At 33.8% G+C, this 19,393-nt stretch overlaps 1 protein-coding gene and 1 long non-coding RNA gene across 6 annotated transcripts in view; one reads left to right on the forward strand and one right to left on the reverse strand.

The window, feature by feature from the left end:
• The window catches only part of EMCN (endomucin), a 107,858-nt gene that overhangs the window by 11,726 nt on the left and 76,739 nt on the right, over positions 1–19,393 (forward strand). The gene's annotated exons all lie outside the window — the stretch shown is intronic.
• Positions 5,376–8,134, reverse strand: LOC116538937. Its single transcript, XR_004263855.1, has 3 exons — positions 7,968–8,134; positions 6,632–6,633; positions 5,376–5,388 (listed from the first exon to the last, which is right to left on the reverse strand). It is a non-coding gene; the product is annotated as an uncharacterized LOC116538937 (long non-coding RNA).

A 19,393-nucleotide genomic window follows, 5' to 3' on the forward strand; every position in this document is an offset into this window, starting at 1 on the left:
AGACAGGGTTCTGGGGACCATTTTCTACAATTAACTAGGCTTGCTAGCTCAATCTCAGAGTTTTAAAGACACATTCCAGGTCCCAAATCTTTCAATTTTTCATAATGATGATTGCTTTTATTAAAATGTTACTATAAATAATTAAATTACCAGTGATTACCTCTCTTGTTTCATAGTCTTAGGAAAGCATAAAATGTAAAAAATGATTTAAAAAACATAGAAACCATAACTCATAAAATGTAATTAAAATTCTATTTTATTTTTATTTCTCATCATCTCTTTAATATTGATTTGGTGAATATAAACTTTTCATCTTTAATGAAACTATTGGAAGCCTATGGCATTTTTGCTCACCCTTAAGAAATAGACGGTTTGGTAGACAATTAAATTTTCAGAGTGTATCAATTAGAAATTATAATGTATAATCCAAAATTATAATTGAAATTTCTCTCTTGTTGGTCATGCCAGTGTGGAGTAGGGTTCTACAAAGTGACTTTTTTAGAGGTTCTCTATTTTTCTGCTTCCCTGTTCCCTCTCAAGCTCCTTTCTGACCAACTGTACTGGGAGCAGAGTAAGGGAGGAGTGAGAGGATGAATGAAAGACATTACTTGATGTGGCACTGTAAGCTGTGCCCAGAGTCTGGGAGACAGTTAAAGCCCAGCTGCTGAATGGTATGCTTTCAAGGCTTCCTCAAAAGTGTGCTTTTGAGCCTCTCTCCTCTCTAGTTTCTTGGCTCAGGTGGATGGATCCCTATTCTGGTAGCTCACTGGTTACCCCTTCCAAAGCACGGGTCATCCTTGTTAACCTAGAGCTTCTTCATGTTCCCAGTTCTCCAGGTGTCCCTAAGGAATGGAAGTCAGGATAACTGTATGCCACACTTTTTCATTCTCTCTCTCTTTTATTTGGTCCACAGGAAACAGTCCAATACCTCTTTCCCTGACAACCTCCAGCAGTACAGGCTTATTTTCAACATGATTAACAACTCTTCCGGTCCTACACCAAGGCAGTTGGGCAGCTATCAGCTATCTATAATTCTCTGGATTTCCCAAGCATGAGTCAGCTCCTAGGCCATTATGCTTTCCGACTGTATGGATCATATATTAAAGTAGATTTGAATTGAGGGAGCTGACAAGCCCTTCTCCTTGGTGATGGAGGAAGTAGGAATGGGATTCAAAAGATAATATTCTCCAAAGAAAACCTTTTCTCAAATAATTATCTCTCTCTCTCAACACACATACTTTGATGTTTTTTTATGTAATGGAGTAGGTAAAGGGTTTCAATGGTTTATTGAACAAGTTATAGATATTTTACTTGAAAATCTACATATGGTTATTTGTCCCATCTTTTTGTAATTTCACATATCTAGATTCCTGGTTAAAACTTTAGTATTCACTTATTGTGCTTGATATCTTACACTAACATTTCCTTTGAAAATAACTAAAATTCTGAATATGTATTTTCTCTGAGTTGAACATAATTATACTATAAATCAAAATTATAATTAGAAAAATAAAATATCTGTGTCTTTCCCAGCTTGGACAATACGGCAAAATCCTGTCTCTACAAAATACGAAAGTAAGCCAGGTATGGTAGGACACACCTGTAGTCCCAGCTACTCAGGAGGCTGAGGTGGGAAGATTGCTTGAGCCCCAGAGGTTAAGGCTGCAATGAGTCATGATCATGCCACTGCACACCAGGCTGAGTGACAGAGCAAAACCCTGTCTTAAAAATAAAAAATAAAAAAGCAGATTGGTGAAAATAATAAAAATAAAAGCAAAAGTGAATGAAATGGAAAAGAAATACATAATGCAAAGAATATCCATGTGTAATGATAAGGTTACTAAGCCTCTGCTAATACTAATCCAAAGAGAGCAGAAACAAGTGAATAGAAATGAAAAAGGAAATACAACTGCAGATTCTGCTAAAATAGAAGCATAATAAGTGGATATTATTAAAAGTCTTATGCCAATAATTTTGAAAATTTATGTAAAGTGAATAAATTTCTAAAAACTATAGTCTATCAAAACTGACTCAAGCAGAAATACGAAACTTTTGTAGGCCTTAAATTGTTAAATAAATTGACTCAGCAATTAATAATCTTCTGACATAAAAAATTTCCAGCCCAGTTGGTGATATAAGGAAGTTATACAAAACATTCAAATAATAAATTCATTTTCAGATAAGCTCTTCTAGAGAATAAAAATAGAGATTTTATTTTCCAACTTTTGTTATAAAGTTAGCTAATTGTTGAAACCAAAACCTGACAAGAATATTATAAGAGATAAATGCTATAGACCAATCCCATTACAAAAAAATGATTTCTAAAAAGCCAGCAAAACATTTAAAATGATACTTTTACCAAATTGGGATTATATTATCAACGTGAAGTTGGTTTTACACTAGAAAATCAATAGACATAATTTATTACATAGAAAAATAAAGAGAAAATATATATACTTCACTGAAGCAGGAAAAACTACTTCTGCACATTCAATACTTATTGTTGATGAAAATGCTTAGAAAACTAAAACAGTAAGAGGATTTTCCTAATCTAATAGAGCAGCTTCAAAAACTATAGGGCTTCAAAAACTAAAATCATCATGAATAATAGTAAAATATTAGCATTTTTTGAGAATGAAAACAAGACAATCTTGCCTAACAATCCTACTTTTATAAAACATTGTACAAAATATCCTAGCTAATGCTGTAAAACATGAAAAATGAATATAATAAGAAGTGGAAAGAAAAAGTCAAAATTGATATTATTTGTGGATGATATATGACATTGATATAGAAGTTAAAAAGAAATTACTTAGGCAGTTAGTAAGCGTAAAAGATTTCTTGTTGGAATTTCCTTTTAATAAAAAGCGGCCCCAAAATCTCTTTTTCTAGGGCAGCCTAAAAAATCTAGCCGCAAGCATAGACATACAAGCTTGCATAGGTAAATGCCTGCAGCTGTACCAATAGAAAAGGGGTACCTGGAAGCCAGGTATATTCAACACGGAGGTTTTCTCTTCCCTTTTCTTTTTCGACACGTGTGCAGGTAACATGGTGCCAGCCAGATAACGATCCATTTGCATAATAAAAAATTAGGGAGGGATGGGCAGCCTCTTTGTGAGCTATGTAAACGTCACATCTGGTCCAACCAATCCACTATGTCCTATGTAAATCAGACACCACTTCCTCAAGCCCCCCTATAAAGCCAGGTGCCTCCTGCCGTGAAAAGGAAGATTATTTTGGAAACCTTCTTCCTCTCCATGGGGAAGATTTTCTCTTCTTTCTTTTGACTATTAAACTTTCTACTTTTAACACAACTCCTTGTGTGTCTACATCTTCAATATCCTTAGCACGAGACAGTGAACCTCAGTTATTTCCCCAAACAAATGATGCTACTTCAATAAGATTATTTAAGTAGAGCATCCATGAGAATTTACCAAAAAAAAAAAAAAATAGAATTAAAGAGTTTATCAAGGTTTCTGGATATAAAATTTATGAAATCAATTGTATTTCTATTGATGCAACAAATAATTAAAAAAGAAAATATAACAATATGCCATTTACAGAAACATAAAAAAGTACCTCTAAATAATTATAATGAAAGATATGCCTTATATATATGAGAATAATTATAAAACTTTGTTGAAAAGTTAAAGAAAATTTGAAATATGGAAAAACATACCATGTTAATTGACTGTGCAATCCAGTATGGGGAATGTAAGGAGCTTATTATAATTTTGTCTGAAAATGCACAAAACCAAGAAAAATTTTTTAATGAAGAAAAACAGGAAGGGATAATATACTCTACCATTTCTAAATCCCCATTAACAGAGATATAGTAATTAAAACTGTCAAATTGGCGCAAGATAAACAAACCAAGTGATAGTCATATTGCCACCACATAGATCAATAGAAAAGAACAGTGAGCTCCGAAACTGACCTACAGATATATAGATCTTTGAAATAAAACAAAGATGATACAACAGAGCAGTGGGTAAGGATTGATCTTTTCAATAAATGCCACGGGTACCATTGGGTAGCCAGTGGAAAAAAATAAATTAGATTCCTATATAGTGCTACATATGAAAGCTAATTCCAGGTTAACCACTGACTTAAATGTAGAATGGAAATCTTTAAAACTTTAAGGAAATATGGGAGAATAGCTTTATAACCTTATTCAAGGAAAATACACAAGAAAGCACTAACCATAAAAGAAAAGACAGACATTTCATTGCATTGGAATTAATTATGCTATTTATCAGAAGACAGAGTAGCAAAATTGAAAATACAGCCACAAAATTGGAGAAAATATTTGCTATGTATATATAATTGACAAAAAAATGACTCATCTTAATATAGAGAAAAAAACTACAAATCAGTAAGAAAAATAAAAACAACCCAATCAAAAATTTGGGCAGACTTAGGTAAGTACTTTCCTTTCATGCAATAATAGAAACAGAAATATGTTTATAGCAGAAATTTTGAGAATAGTCCAAAATTAGTGACAGCTCAAATGTCTATCAGTTGCAAAATAAATATGTAAATAATTATTTATTCATTCAGTGAATTGTATATAGCAATGACAATGACTATGGCTATAATCAATAAAATGAAAAAATTTTAAATATACTGAGCTAAACACCAAAATACCTCAATATGTTTACATTTAAATAAAGTTGAAAACATTGAAATCTAAACTCTGTTATATTCAGATGTACACATAGAGAGTAGTTCTATAAAGAAAGGCTAAGAATAATGACCATAAATCAGGTTAGCAGTTACCACTAGAGTAGTGGGAGAAGCATATAACTGATAGGTTTAAAGTCCCAAGGAGATTTGACACTGCTGATAATATTCTATTTTTTAATCTGGGTAATGCTTACACCAGGTTTTGGCTAAGATTTTTTCATTATATTTCCATTTATAGTTTTTTTCATGTTTTGGTCTGTTAGCTTTTATAATTGTCCCAGAAGTTAGGCAAAATGAATAAAATTCAGATTTTGAGTTTAAGAATTTTAAATTGAAGCAGTTATCTATTAAAAATCTTACGGGGAGAGATGATAAGATCCTTCAAGGTCTTAAGAATGATTAATACATTTGAATTAAATATATTTAATTTAAAACCTTAAGAAATATCAGGAAAACTGTGGAGAGAAATGTCATCAGCTTCTGATGGGTTTTGTGACAATAACAAACTCTTTTTTTACAAATAAATCTCTATTATCATCAATCTTTGTACACTTTTTAAGGATTTTCCATTTCTTTGCATCTCTAGAACAAATCCCCTATGAACACGGAATATACACTGTATATTTTTAAGCTTTAATTTAGCTATTATCAATTTATTCTCATTGATACTCTGCTCTTCTGAATTTTAGTATCTCATTAAACCTTACCTATTTAGAATTAGTCTTCACATGTAAGGCTTGCTTAGGCTTGTCATCTTGCAGGGAGATTGCTTTCTGTAAGATGCGACTGCCTCAAATTATTTTAGCAGTTAAGACATTCATCAGCTTTAATTAGTTATAAACAAATTGATTTATCTCTTATCCCACTAGATTGAAAACTGACCCCAAGGATTTATGGCTCACTGCACACTTCAAAATCCTTGTTCTCCATAGGGTCTTTGTCGTAAGGCTAGGACACAAGGTTTATCACGAGGCTGTCTTCTGAAGCCTAAATTGAAGCTTGCTTACAATGCTTCTTGGTGCTTAAGGCAGGCTATTATTAGCTTCAGCAATGTGTAAATTATTCTGAGGATTTTAATTCACTTAAATTTGATTTTCTCCAAATCCCATCTAATTCAAGGCAGAAAAAGTACTTTAAAAAAAAAAAGTAACCATGTTAACAACTAATCAATTATTAAAGCATTTATGAGCAAAGTCATGTAGTCTGTTCTTTGATGAATCATTTCAATATGGTAACACTTCTGACTTTATAATTTAATAATAATAATGCCATATTTGTGTATTTAATTGAGAGTTTACAGAATACTTTTACATAAGTTATTTCTACAAAATCCTTAAAATCAAAGTGGTATATGTTAACTATTTTGAATTAATGATAGAGTTTTGAATACTTAAGGGAGTTCGCTTAACAACACATATAAATGAGATTAAATGTTAAAAGGTCCTAGAGTGATGACTACATTCACTGCATTAGTAAATGGAATAATCACATTTGTAAATTAAACTTAAAACCTTACAAAGCAAGTAGATTATTTTATTCTGTACCTGTAAAAAAAAAATTGAACAGTAACTTTCAAAGCCTGATTAACCTCTGGAAAATCTTTTCTGCAAATAAAATGTACACTTGAGAATATTTTTAAAAACATTACAACTAATAACTCTAAGAATATTCCTGCAAAAATACTAAATAGTAGTTTAACAAATATAAGATATATAAGTGAATTATTTGAACTGATAAGGAAAATAAATAATTAATGTTTACATAATCGCCTAGCACAGCCCTAGTCCATGTAGGCATTCAGCAACTGTCTGTGTTTAAACAAATGTAAAAGATTCATTAAATGTTTCATTGTAGGGCATAAGAATTGTTACGTATAGAATTCTGGGGAAAGGATGGATAGTTATTGTAGATAGGACTAATAAACAAGGTTTCATGAAGGTGATACAACTGGAGCTTTAAAGAAAGAAAAAATATTGTTCTCTAGGAATCTTATTAGAGGGAGAACAACATGATCATAGCTACAGAGTAGAAAAAAATGCCATATTTAAGGGATATTAAGAAAACTCTATTGGAGACGTAAACTAAAAATAAAATTTTAAGCACCTCAACCAACTCAACAGATCCCCTCTAGCCAAAGGAACCCCAGAAAAGACCTTAAAACCGAGTTCCTGCCCAGGATAGGATGGGAGCTCAGATACATCTAATTATAGCCCCTTTCTTTTTGGAGTCTTTAGACACAATTGACCACAATATGATTGCTATTATAAAATAGCAATTATAAGACTGACAGAACAGACATTTTGTGGCAATAAGGTATCAAATTATAAACAGGACCTAAGGCCATGGCAGGCGAGGGTTATGTCATGCACCTGCACACTTAAAAAAAAACTGTGTTCTAACTGTCACAAGATTTTATTTTTACTCCAGCAGCTAAGCAAGCGCTGGCTTCAAGATAAACAATATAAAGCAATTAAAACTCATCCAGCTCACAGACACTGACTAACTGAACCCCTGTTTCACCAGCCATAACTACAGCTTTGGTTGGTAAGAGACTGATTTCAGGAATTTTCTCCAGATAAGAGGACCACTGACCATGCACCGACTGACCAGTTTATAGATGCTGTGCACTTGCATGTCTTTATGTCCTGAAGACCATTTAATGTATAGAACCTAATTATAACACATTTAAATGTTACGTCTCACCCCAAGTTGAACATGGGTCATATGTACATATATGTTTGTTCAATAGGCATGTGTCAGGACCAGCTTCATAAATATTTGTAGCTCCTCCTCCAACCTGGTTAACCCAAAATTTCTGAGACAGGTCTGTCAATTTAGAAAGTTTATTTTGCCAAGGTTAAGGACCCACTTGTGACACAGCCTCAGGAAACCTGACAACATGTGCCCAAGGTGGTCAGAGCACAGCTTGCATTTATACATTTTAGGGAGACATGAGACATCAATCTCATGCATTGGTTCAGCTGGGTAAGTCAGGGCAACTCCAAGTGGGGGCTTTCAGATTGGAAGTAGTTAAGAGACAAAAGGTTGCATTCTTTTGATCAGCCTTCCACTGAATACACAATTTAGTCTGGCTCAGTGAATCTGCATTTTTACATAAACCATAGGGCAGAGGAAGCAATCTGATTTATATTTGTCACAGGTGAGCCTCAAAGAGATGACTTTGAGTTCTAACTGTCCTTTGTCCACAAGGAATTTCCTTGTGGGAAAATTGTGAGGGAGGTTTGTAGCTTCTTATCTTTGTACCTGTCTTATTTAGTAACAGAATGGAAGGCAGGTTTGCCTGACATAGTTCCCAGCTTGACTTCTCCCTTAGGCTTAGTAATTTGGGGTCCTGAGATTTATTTTTCTTTCACAACCTGTTGAATATGTAGTTCAGCCAACAAGTTCAGCATGAAGTTCCACCCCCAACCCCTCTGCCTTTGTGGTGCCTGTCTCTGGTCTTGGTGAGAGGATGACCACTTTGCAGACTGCAATCCTTTATAAGAAATAATGTCTCCTCTCCTTTTCTAACTTTATAAATATTGTGGAGTATTTTTCCACTTAATGGAGAGCAATGGGAAATTAGAGTGGATAAAGTCAAGTTATGAATAAAACATTGAAATTTATTCTAGGATGCTGATATTTATTTTTTTTTTAATTTAATACTTTGTGTTTTTGAAAGTAATCCAAGATATTTTAAGTATCACACAAGCCAGTCTTTAAGATAACCTTTGGTGATCCTTGCTTCCTGGTATGCACACCTTTGGGTGTGACCCCTTCCCACACTGAATTAGAGCTGACCTGTGTGACTAACAGAATACAAAAGAAGTAATGTGCAACTTCCCGAGATCAATAGTAAAAGACATTATGGCTTCTACCTTGGCCTTTTGGACTACTTTCCCAGGAGGAAGCCGGGTGTGATGGTGATACTGAGTGTCAACTTGATTGGATTGAAGGATACAAATTACTGATCCTGGGTGTGTCTGTGAGGATGTTGCCAAAGAAGACTAACATTTGAGTCGTGGGCAGGGGAAGGTGGACCCACCCTTAATCTGGGTGAGCACAATGTAATCTGCTGCCAGTGAGGCTAGAATAAAAATCAGGCAGAAAAATGTGAAAAGAAAGACTGGCCTAGCCTCCCAGCCTACATCTCTCTCCCGAGCTGGATGCTTGCTGCCCTCGGGCTCCAAGTTCTTCAGTTTTGGAACTCCGACTGGCTACTGGCTCTTCTTGCTCCTCAGCCTGCAGACGGCCTACTGTAGAGCCTTTTTTTTTTTTTTTTTCCTTTTTCTTTTTTTGAAACAGAGTCTCATTCTTGTCACCCAGGCTGCAGTGCAGTGGCACAATCTCAGCTCACTGCAACCTCTGTCTCCCAGTTTGAGCTATTCTCCTGCCTCAGCCTCCCAAATCGTTGGGATTACAGGCAATTGCCACCATGCCTGGCTAATTTTTGTATTTTTGGTAGAGATGGGTTTCACTATATTGGCCAGGCTGTCTCAAACTCCTGGCCTCAGGTGATCCACCCGCCTCAGTCTCCCAAAGTGCTGGATTACGGGCATGAGCCACCACCCCGGCCTATTGTGGGACCTGTGACTGTATAAGTTAATAGTTGATAAACTCCCATATATATATTCCATTAGTTCTGTCTGTTCAGAGAGCCCTGACTAATATGTCGAGCATCATGTTGTAAGAACAGCCAGGCAGCCTTATAGAGAAACGCATCAGAGAAAAACTGAGGCCTTCCATTGTCAGCCAGAACCCACTTGCCAGCAATATTGAGTGAGCCACCTTGCAAATGAATTTTTCAAACTCATATAGCCTTCAGCTTATTGTAACCCCAGCTGACATTTGACAGGTGTCTCATTAGAGAATCTAAGCCAAAATTGTTCAAAGCTGCTCTTAAATCACTTCTCTGTGGCAACTGTTAATAAGATAATACGAGATAATAAATGGTTTCAGTGTTAAGATTCATGTTTAGGGATAATTTGTTGTTCAGCAAGAACTAACTAATGCAACTGTCATCAATTAAAATTTTTAGTACATTCAAGTTTTTTAATTTGTCAGAGTTAATACTTAATAAACTCCCATATATATTTATTACAAGTGTTTGTAATACATGCAAGTTTGATTGACATTCAGCTGATATGAAACAGAACACCTTGTATCAAAGAAATTTTTCTATATTGCGGTGTAATTTCTTTTCTCTTAAGCTGTATTCATAGTAAATGTTCTGATACTGTTGATACTGGCCTACTTTGTTTAATTGATTCATTACTTAGTTGCCTCAGGAAGCAAAATATATTTTAGAATTTGATATTTTGCCTATTAAATCTTAAAGTTCAGAGTTTTAATTTACCATCGAAGGATTGGCACCCAAAGAATGAGAATGACGCATTACTACCTTTTTGGTCTTACTATACTAATAATTCTAGCAATAAATGTTATAAGCAATACAATTTATTCCATAATCTTCCAATATAGATGATTAAAAAGTGATACACTGGGCCAAGTGCGGTGGCTCATGCCTGTAATCCCAGCACTTTGAGAGGTCGAGGTGAGCGAATCACTTGAGGTCAGGAGTGTGAGACCAGCCTGGCCAACATGGTGAAACACCATCTCTACCAAAAGTAAAAAAATTAGACGGGCATGGTGTCTCGTGCCTGTAATCCCAGTTACTCAGGAAGCTGAGGCAGGAGAATCGCTTGAACCTGGGAGCCAGACAGAGGTTGCAGTGAGCCGAGCAAGAGCAAGACTCCATCTCATAAAAAAAAAAAAAAAAAAGTGATACACTGTAATTATGGAAAGTATCATGTTACTTTCATGACAGAGATTTTACTAATTGATTTAGCTTATAATTATAATTTACATTCATTGATATGTCTCCATGAGAGTTACTTTGTTCATGAACTAGATTTGCCTATTCATTTTCTCTTTAATATTAGGAAAATAAATACTTTTTTTTCATCTAGCAAAACAGAAATTTTAGGCTAAAATTATTAAGATAGAAAGGCAAATGATATAGAAGTGTAAATTTGGCTCAAATTACATTTAGTGTGAGACATTGTTTCTTCAGATTAAACAGCAAATCATTCCAACTCCTTTCCTTCTCCTGGAATCCAATTTACATCTTTACCCACATTAGTTCCTCTTTGACAGCTTTGCTGCTGTACAAAATTCAGGGATCAAAATTGAATTCATGCTATAATAAGAATCCAACCACTATTGAAAAACACAGCAATAGTTATCTCTTAATACTTACATATCATGATCTCATCCCTATAGTACCATTTGCAAATAAGATTTTAAAATGAAGTAGCATATTAATGACTCATTTCCCACTTAGGATTCCCTTAGTTTTACATCATTTCCTGATGCATTTATTCCTATACTATTTTACTAAATTTTTATATTTTTGTTTGCTCTTTCGTTTTTTACTTTATATTTTTTCTTCTGAACTTTATCCTATAAATGAGCAATAATTTCTCTATTTTTACATTGTCATTTTCCTTAGTATAGTTGGAGACTTTAAAAATACAGTTCAACTTACTGTCATTTAAAAACTTGATTTGGATTACTTTTTAAACTGTAAAGTTTATATTCCTTTGAAATACTGTGCTAAATCTTCTTTAGATTGACTTTGAATCTACCTAGATTATTGTAGGCCTTATACTTCCTTTTATATATATAATTTTTTCTTTGCATAGGGACTTCAGACATTAAATGGTTATTAATCAACTAACTAATGACTCTTAGCTTCTACCTATATTATCAGTTCCTAAAAAATGCTGAACTTTGGGCTGCTCTGACTTTACTTCTTAAAGCATGTTAATATAGCTCTTAAGGCATGCTAATATAAGTAAAAAAAAGGAAAAAGAAAAAATGGCATGGGACTCACTTTCTGTCATATGGAAAAGCTGTAATTTGGTGCATTACAAAATCCTTTATGACTGATTTGGAGACCTTAAAAAAGATTTACCTAGAGCAATATTTCCAGTTTGCATAATAGGGTACAACTGCTGGTACTTGAGATAATTTTAGCCATAAATGCCCATGGAATTCAATAACATTGACTCAAATCTTTAATCTGCTTCTGGTTTTTAAGTTAGAACATGCACGTTTGGTATTTTCCTGTTTTTACCGTGTCCTAAAACTCACTATTCACTCTAGACAGAATTACTAGAGTTGAATTACTTTTTCACAGTATTTATTTGCATAATTATTTCTATACCACTTTTGTGGTAGTATCATAACATTTCTTTTGGAACATTGAATTGAATTGTTCAAAGGGAGGTAATTTTAAGAAAAAGTAAGAAAATAGTAGATAAAGAACATGAAAAAAACTCATAAAGGTACAAAGAAAGTAAATGAAGTTTTGGACACATATTTCTGGAGATTAAACCTCAGGCAGCTGCTATAGCCAAATTTGGCTTTTCCTTTTGCCAGCTCTTCTTTCCTCCCTAGAAGGCTGCTAAAATGGACAAGAGTTTTGAGGACATTTTGATACTTGGTAAATGACTCTTCTGAACTTATCAAATACATTTTACTTCAACCTTTATCACCCAGGAGGATATGAAGAATAATATTTTCAAATGTTACAGAGTCTCACTAGAGATAAGAAAAATGCCAAGAACATGGGAAATGTTCTATGATTATTTCCAGATTTTAAAGTGACCCTCTCTCTGAAAAACAAAAATCATAAATCCATATTTATTCAGCATTGAATACTACTGAAGTCACAAAAGAGCAAAGCTGTGTTTAGAAATAATAATTATGTGTAAAAAAAGAATTTGCAAACAAATTTAAGCCCAGAGATTTTATTTCAATATGAAGTTTCAATAGTAAATCATATAATCAACATAGAATCAACACATTTTTTTTTTACTCTGCTAGCAGATGGTAATTCTACTTAAAATGATAGAATAATCCTAATATTTTGATGATTCTGGCTATTCAGGAAAAAATTACTTACATTTAGCATTTAATATCATTTACTGAGGGCTTAATATCAAGTACTGCACTAGTAGCTGAAGATACACAGATAAATGTTAATGCTAAATACTAAAGTTATTTGAAAACTGGTTATTCTTATAAGTTTTATATAATGACCCTAAACTAACAAAATTTTAATTAGACAAAGCACCATGTCTCTTAGGTCTTGATAAAAGAAATTGTATATTGATTATAATGTGAGATTACATCTGTTGGTTTTCTCTTATTTGTATCCCTGTTACTCTGTCAGGAAAGTAAATTTAATTGTTCTGGGATGAATTTGTCTTCAAAACTAGAAAAATCAGTTTACAAATGTTAGCTCTGTTCTAACGGTAGTCTTCACATTTAGGAAATACTTTATTACTTAATACAGGTGATAGCTCAGATTTAAGTATATTGCTGCTGCATTGAAGTACTTATTCCACAGCTCCAGATTTTATTTGTTATGATTATCCTGCCATATTTGTAAGGCAAACAATTTATAGCCAAACTGTTTGGAATAATTTGTTACAGGACAAATTTATGATTATCCTTTCCTTGACAAACTCATTATTTTAACTCAGCAAATTTGATTTGAGTCTTGTAAACAATGTTTAAGGAAATAAAAAAATAACTGTCTTAGTAACTCAAATATCATCTAGGTATTGCCATCCTTAAATATAAAATATGTTCAGATCGAAGACTTATCCTATGCTCAAAAATTCGATGCCACCAATTTCTGCAAATTCCATGTGGCAGAAGGAGGATTAAGTTCTCATGCTCACCTTTCTTCCCAACTTCCTGCATCTGTCAAATCTCGTATTTCTTTGGATTCTTATGACTTTTTTTTTTTTTAATTCACATTAGCAATCACCAAAATGTAGTTCCCCTTCCTTCATGGATGACAAAAAAATCCAATTAACAAAAATCTTAGTAGGTGATGGGAGGTTGATATAGTGATGCAAAAGGTGAGTTTTAGATGTTTCTGTTCTTAAAAGTCTTTTGGATGCTTCATTTTTTCTTGACCTGTTTTCTCTTCTCTTACCCACATTCTCGGGGTAAGAAAAAAAATAACAAATTATGTTTCATTTTCTGCAGCAGCAGAATTATCTTCAGCTCTTTTACTCTCAGTTCTAGGCATTCTTTTAAATTTCCAAAATTACCTCTTGCAAGTGTACACCTGACCATGTGTTCTTAGATACTTATCATTTCTGTCCTCATCTTTGTCTTAGAGTTTGAGAAGGGATTCTGGAGCAGTTTGTTTTTCTGGTTAAAGTTAGCCACTGTTATACAACAGGGTGCTACTTTTAAATAATGAGGCAAGTTTGAGCTGATTGAGAAGCAAAGGTGCACTGTGTACTTCTTGCTCTCCTTCCTTTTAAATATGAATTTCCTGATTTCTCCCACTGTCAGCAGAGCAGATACTTCCCAATCAGGGAATATTTGGGCATATTCTGGAAATGTGTCTGTTGCCTATTACTAAATACAAAAATATGTTGTAATGTTCAATGTAGGCTCTTTCTTTCTCCAAAGGCTACATCTGTCCCACAACATGCAGAATTATTTCTAAATGTGTTTGCTTTAATTAACCCACCACAAGTAACTCTTTTGATGGCATCTTAATGACATAGCTAAAAATAGCTTTAATTTGGAAAATATACTCTATAATAGCTAGTATAAAAAATCAGAAAGTAGACAATCATGAATTCTTCCTTGTTCTTGGATAAATACATATGGGCTCTTGCTGAGCATGTGGTTCAAAGCAATTTTTTTTACATCCAATGTGGAGAAACTGGGGGAACAGATTTGGAAAAGGAAAAGATATGCTCTTGTCCTAGCACTTAGAACTGGTATATCCTAGAACCAAGGAGCTATAAATCCTCTACTCTGTAGGTATTTGCTTGTTTGTTTTTAATTAAAAAGTATGAGTCATCGGTGTTTGAAGAAAGTCTCTATTTGCAGGAAATGAATAAGAAAACTTATCAAATTATGGGTTAGTCCTGTGATGCTGTATGAAGACTTGAGCAAAATTAAATAAACTCTACTACTATTGCTATACTAATTAAAGATCCACAGGGAAGTGGTTCCTCAACTCTTAAAATATAAATAATACCTAATTTACATGGAAAAAATGTTGTAAAACAACCCCACTCCCTGTAAAATAATAATTGCACTCATCAATTGAGGAAACAGAAATAAGATGCTACTAAATATTTTGCAATTTCTTAAATTTTATATTTTAATTACAATAGAAGCCACTGATATTTGATATTTAAAATTAGTAGCATATATGAGTGAATCATTTTATCCATATATAGACAATATTTAGGGTCAATATGGGTTCAAAGATCTTTGTAAACACTGAAGATCCCAGTAGCCCAAAGCCTATAGCATACGAGCACTTAATGTGGAGTTCACAGAATCACAACATGTAAAATCTCTTTCTTCCACCATGAGCCCAATTTGCAAGTTTTCTTTTTTCTGTCCAGCAGTATTTTTGTTTTACAACTATAACCACTGTTTCTTAGAAGGAATGGTGAAAGGCTATTAGAAAAAGAGCATAATAAATATAATTTATAAATTCTAGAAAAGTGATCAACAAACTTAGGACAGAATTGGGAGAATAAGATTATGAGTTAGGGAGGAGCTTAAGTTTTGATCCAAAAGACTTTAGTGTTCTGAACTTACTAAATGGGTTGGAGATGGCCCTATTAACTAGTTAACTGAATATATAGTGGCAGTATTAGCAAGGAACATAACCTAATGGTAGAACTCTAAAATGTAATTTATATCATTGAGTTTCAAACATGATAAATTCAAGTGTAACTCAGATGTTAGCTTTACTTCTTAATTTTTTATATGTTTTAATGTCTAGATATGCACAAAAAGTCTATAAGGTGGGTTTCTATGAGATGACAAACTGAAACTAAAAAGATTAAGCTATTTGCATAAGGTCACATAGCTGGTAAGTGATGGGGCCTGGACTCAAATTGGGCAACACGGCCCTCAGACCTTACCATTATACTCCTTACATTATACCACACCTTGCCTTTTTTTCTTGGTAATACATTATTTTGATTTATTTAGTGTCTTCTCTTCCATTCACAAAGGTCATTGGATATATATATTAAAGAATATTCTGGGACATATGTTGATAGTTGTATTGGGATCTCTTTGTATATGATATGTTTCTTATCTCTTATTGCTTTCAGAATTTTTTATTCATCTTTAATGTTTCAGTAGTTTGATTATGATGTGTCTTGGTGAACTCATATTTTGATTGAATTTTATTAAAGACATCTGCATTTCCTGTATCTGAATGTTAAATTTGTCCCCCAGATTAGGGAAGTTTTAAGCTATAACTTCTTTAAATATGCTTTCTGCCTCCTTTCTCTTTTTCTCTTTTGCTTTTCTCTGAAATTCCCATTATGTGAATGTGTGGTCTCTTAATGGTGTCCCACAATTGCTACAAGCTTTTTTCATTCTTTTTTCTTTTTGCTCCTCTGAATGGACAATTTCAAATGTTCTGTCTTTAAGCTCACTGATTCTTTGAGTCTGCTGCTGGAGCTTTCTATTGCATTTTTCAGTTCAGTCATTGTATTCTTTCTTCATCTTAAAAATTTCTATTTGGTTTTCTTAATTGTTTCTAGTTCTTTGTATACATCTCATTTCATTCATGTATTATTTTCCAACTATCATTTAATGTTTTATTCCTATTTTCTTATAGTTCACTGAACTTCTTCAAGAGAATTATTCTGATTTTTTCCTGTTATTTCTTAGATCTCCCTTTAGGGTTCACTGTTGGAGCTTCATTAGTTTCTTTTGGAGGTGTCATTTCCTAAGTCTTTGTAATCCCTGTAACCTTGCATTGGTGTCTGTACATTTGAGGAGACAGCTCCTTTTTCTAAATTTCACAGGTGTTCTTTGGAAGGGATAAATCTTCCCTATTTAGTCTAGCCTGTGATTCTACATGGACCAGTTGGTAACAACCCTGGTCAGAGAGAGCTTGTTTTTCAGCTCTCTAGGTGGCTGGCCTGTTGCCTTTGCTATGAATTTGGGTGAGGCAGCTGGCTGAGCACTGTTTAAATTCATAGGTGTGGCAGATTTGGCCTCTGCTCTTTGCTAAAATTTCCTGTGATGGTCATCTTCCTCCCTGGGCGAGAACTAGGGATGGACTTTGAGGTCATGCAGAGAGCTGTTAAACTTCCAACTGTGATGCAGCTAGATCCTTGGCAAAGTAATAGAAATTAAAATAGTATAGTGCTAGAGTAAGAATAGATTCATCAACCAATGGAATGAAATAGCCCAGAAATGAGTCCATGAATGTACAGTAAATAGATTTTTCACAAAGATGCCAAGTATTCACATTGGAAAAAGGACAATGTATTCAATAAATGATGTTGGAAAAACTAGATATCCATATGCAAAAGAAGGATATTGGACCCTTCACACCATATTCAAAAGTTAACTCAAAATGGATTAAAGACTCAAGCATAAGATCTGAAATTGTAAAATTACTAAAAGAAAATGTACGGGGGAAATTAAATGGCATTAATCTAGGCAATGACTGTTTTAGTTTTGATCCTCAACATGCACACAACAAAAGCAAAAATAGACAAGTAAGATTATATAAAAATAAAAAGCCCTGTACATCAAAGGAAACAACAGAATGAAAAGTCAACCCATGGATAGGGAGAAAATACTTGCCAGCCATAGCTATCATAAAGGATAGTATCCAGAATATATAAGAAACTCAAAGAACTCCATAGAAAGAAAATATAAATAACTCCTAATTGGAAATGGGTAAGAGAACTGAAGAGACATTTCTCAATAAATACATATAAATGGCCAACAGATATATGAAAAAATGCTCAATGTCACTAATCACTAGGGAAAATGCTAATTAAAACCTCAGTGAGATACCATCTCATACCTGTAAAAATCCTACTATAAAAAATATAAAAGAAGATATGGATTAGCAAGGATGTAGACAAAAGGGAATCCTTGTACAATCATGCAGTGTTAAATGATGGGGATACATTCTAAGAAATGTTTTGTTAGGTGATTTCATCATTGTGTGAACAGCATAAAGTGCACTTACACAAACCCAGATGGTACAACCTACTACACACCTAGGCCATATGGTATAACCTCTTGCTCTTAGGCCACAAACCTGTATAGCATGTAATTATATGGAATACAGTAGGCAATTAAAACACAATGGTAAATACAAATATATGTAAATAAACATAGAAAAGTAGAAACAGTATACCGGTATAGGGCACTTACCATGAATGGGGCTTCCAGGACTGGACGTTGCCCTGGGTGAGTCAGTGAGTGAGTGGTAAGTGAATGTGAAGGCCTGGGAATTTGCTGTGTAATGCTATAGTCTGTATAAACACTGTATACTTGGGCTGTACCAGCTTTATAAAAAATATTTTTCTTTCTTCGCTAATAAATTAAGCTTAGCTTATGGCAATGTTTTCATAGTTTTACCTTATTACCTTTTTAACGTTTTTTAACTTTTTGGCTCTTTTGCAATAACACTTAGCTTAAAACACATATTGCACAGCTGTACAAAAATAGTTTATTTCTTTGTATTCTTAATCTATAAGTTTTTTTCTGTTTTTAATCTTTTGTTTTTTACTTTTTAAATTTGTAAAACATTAAGGCACAAACACACATATTAGCCTAGCCCTGCATAGGGCTATGATCATCAATATCACTGCCTTTCATCTCCGCTTCTTGTCCCCCTGGAAGGCCTTCAAGGGCAGTAACATCCATGGATCTGTCATATCCCATAATAACAATGCCTTCTTCTGGAATACCTAATGAAGGAACTGCCTGAAGCTGTTTGTAGTTAACTTTCTTTTTGTTTTTTTAACAAATAGGCGTACGTTCTAAAATAATGATAACAAAGTATAACACAGTTGTGTTTCAATATTCTATAGGGTTGGTCTAGGACACCTGCAGGTACTGAAATCCAGGCATGCTCAAGTCCCCCACTTGGCCTTGTGGAGCCCAGAGATATAAAGAGCTGGTCTTCAGTATCCACAGGTTTTGTATCCTAGAAATACAGCATTTGGTTGAATTTGTAGGTGCAGATATGGAGGGTTGATTGTATGGAACATACATAAACCAGTAATTGGTCATTTATTATCATTGTCAAGTATTATATACTCTACAGGATTGCATATGCCATACTTGAATATGACTGGCAGCGTAGGTTTGTTTATACTAGTATCACCACAAACATGTCAGTAATGCATTGTACTGCAATGTTGTAACAGCTATGATGTCATTAGGCAACAGCAATTTTTCAGCTCGTTTATCATCTTACCTTTGTATATGTGGTCTGTCACTGACTGAAATGATGTTATGTGGCACATGATTCTACACTGCTGGTGTGAATTTACCATCATTGTGGAAAACTGTAAGGAGGTTCCTCAAAAGAACTAAAAATAGTATTACCATATGATCATATACCCTAATTTGTTTCCTTTATTTTCGTAATGACTAGAAATAGCATAAGGGAAAAATGAACTCTTTAATGTCATCAGAGAACTGAAGTAGTAGCATAGGAATATTGCAACCACTAACAGCATAGCTTCATATTATACTTCTAAACCTCTAGTCAACCGAGAGAACGAGAACATGGAAGTTGAGACTAGAATGCCTGAATTTGAACAAGGCTCTACCACTTTCTGACTCTGCATCTTCAAAAGTCAAAATCAGTTAC

The sequence above is a fragment of the Sapajus apella genome, unplaced genomic scaffold (assembly GCF_009761245.1).
Source record: "Sapajus apella isolate SASKATOON/1434 unplaced genomic scaffold, GSC_monkey_1.0 scaffold124, whole genome shotgun sequence".
Taxonomy (NCBI): domain Eukaryota; kingdom Metazoa; phylum Chordata; class Mammalia; order Primates; family Cebidae; genus Sapajus; species Sapajus apella.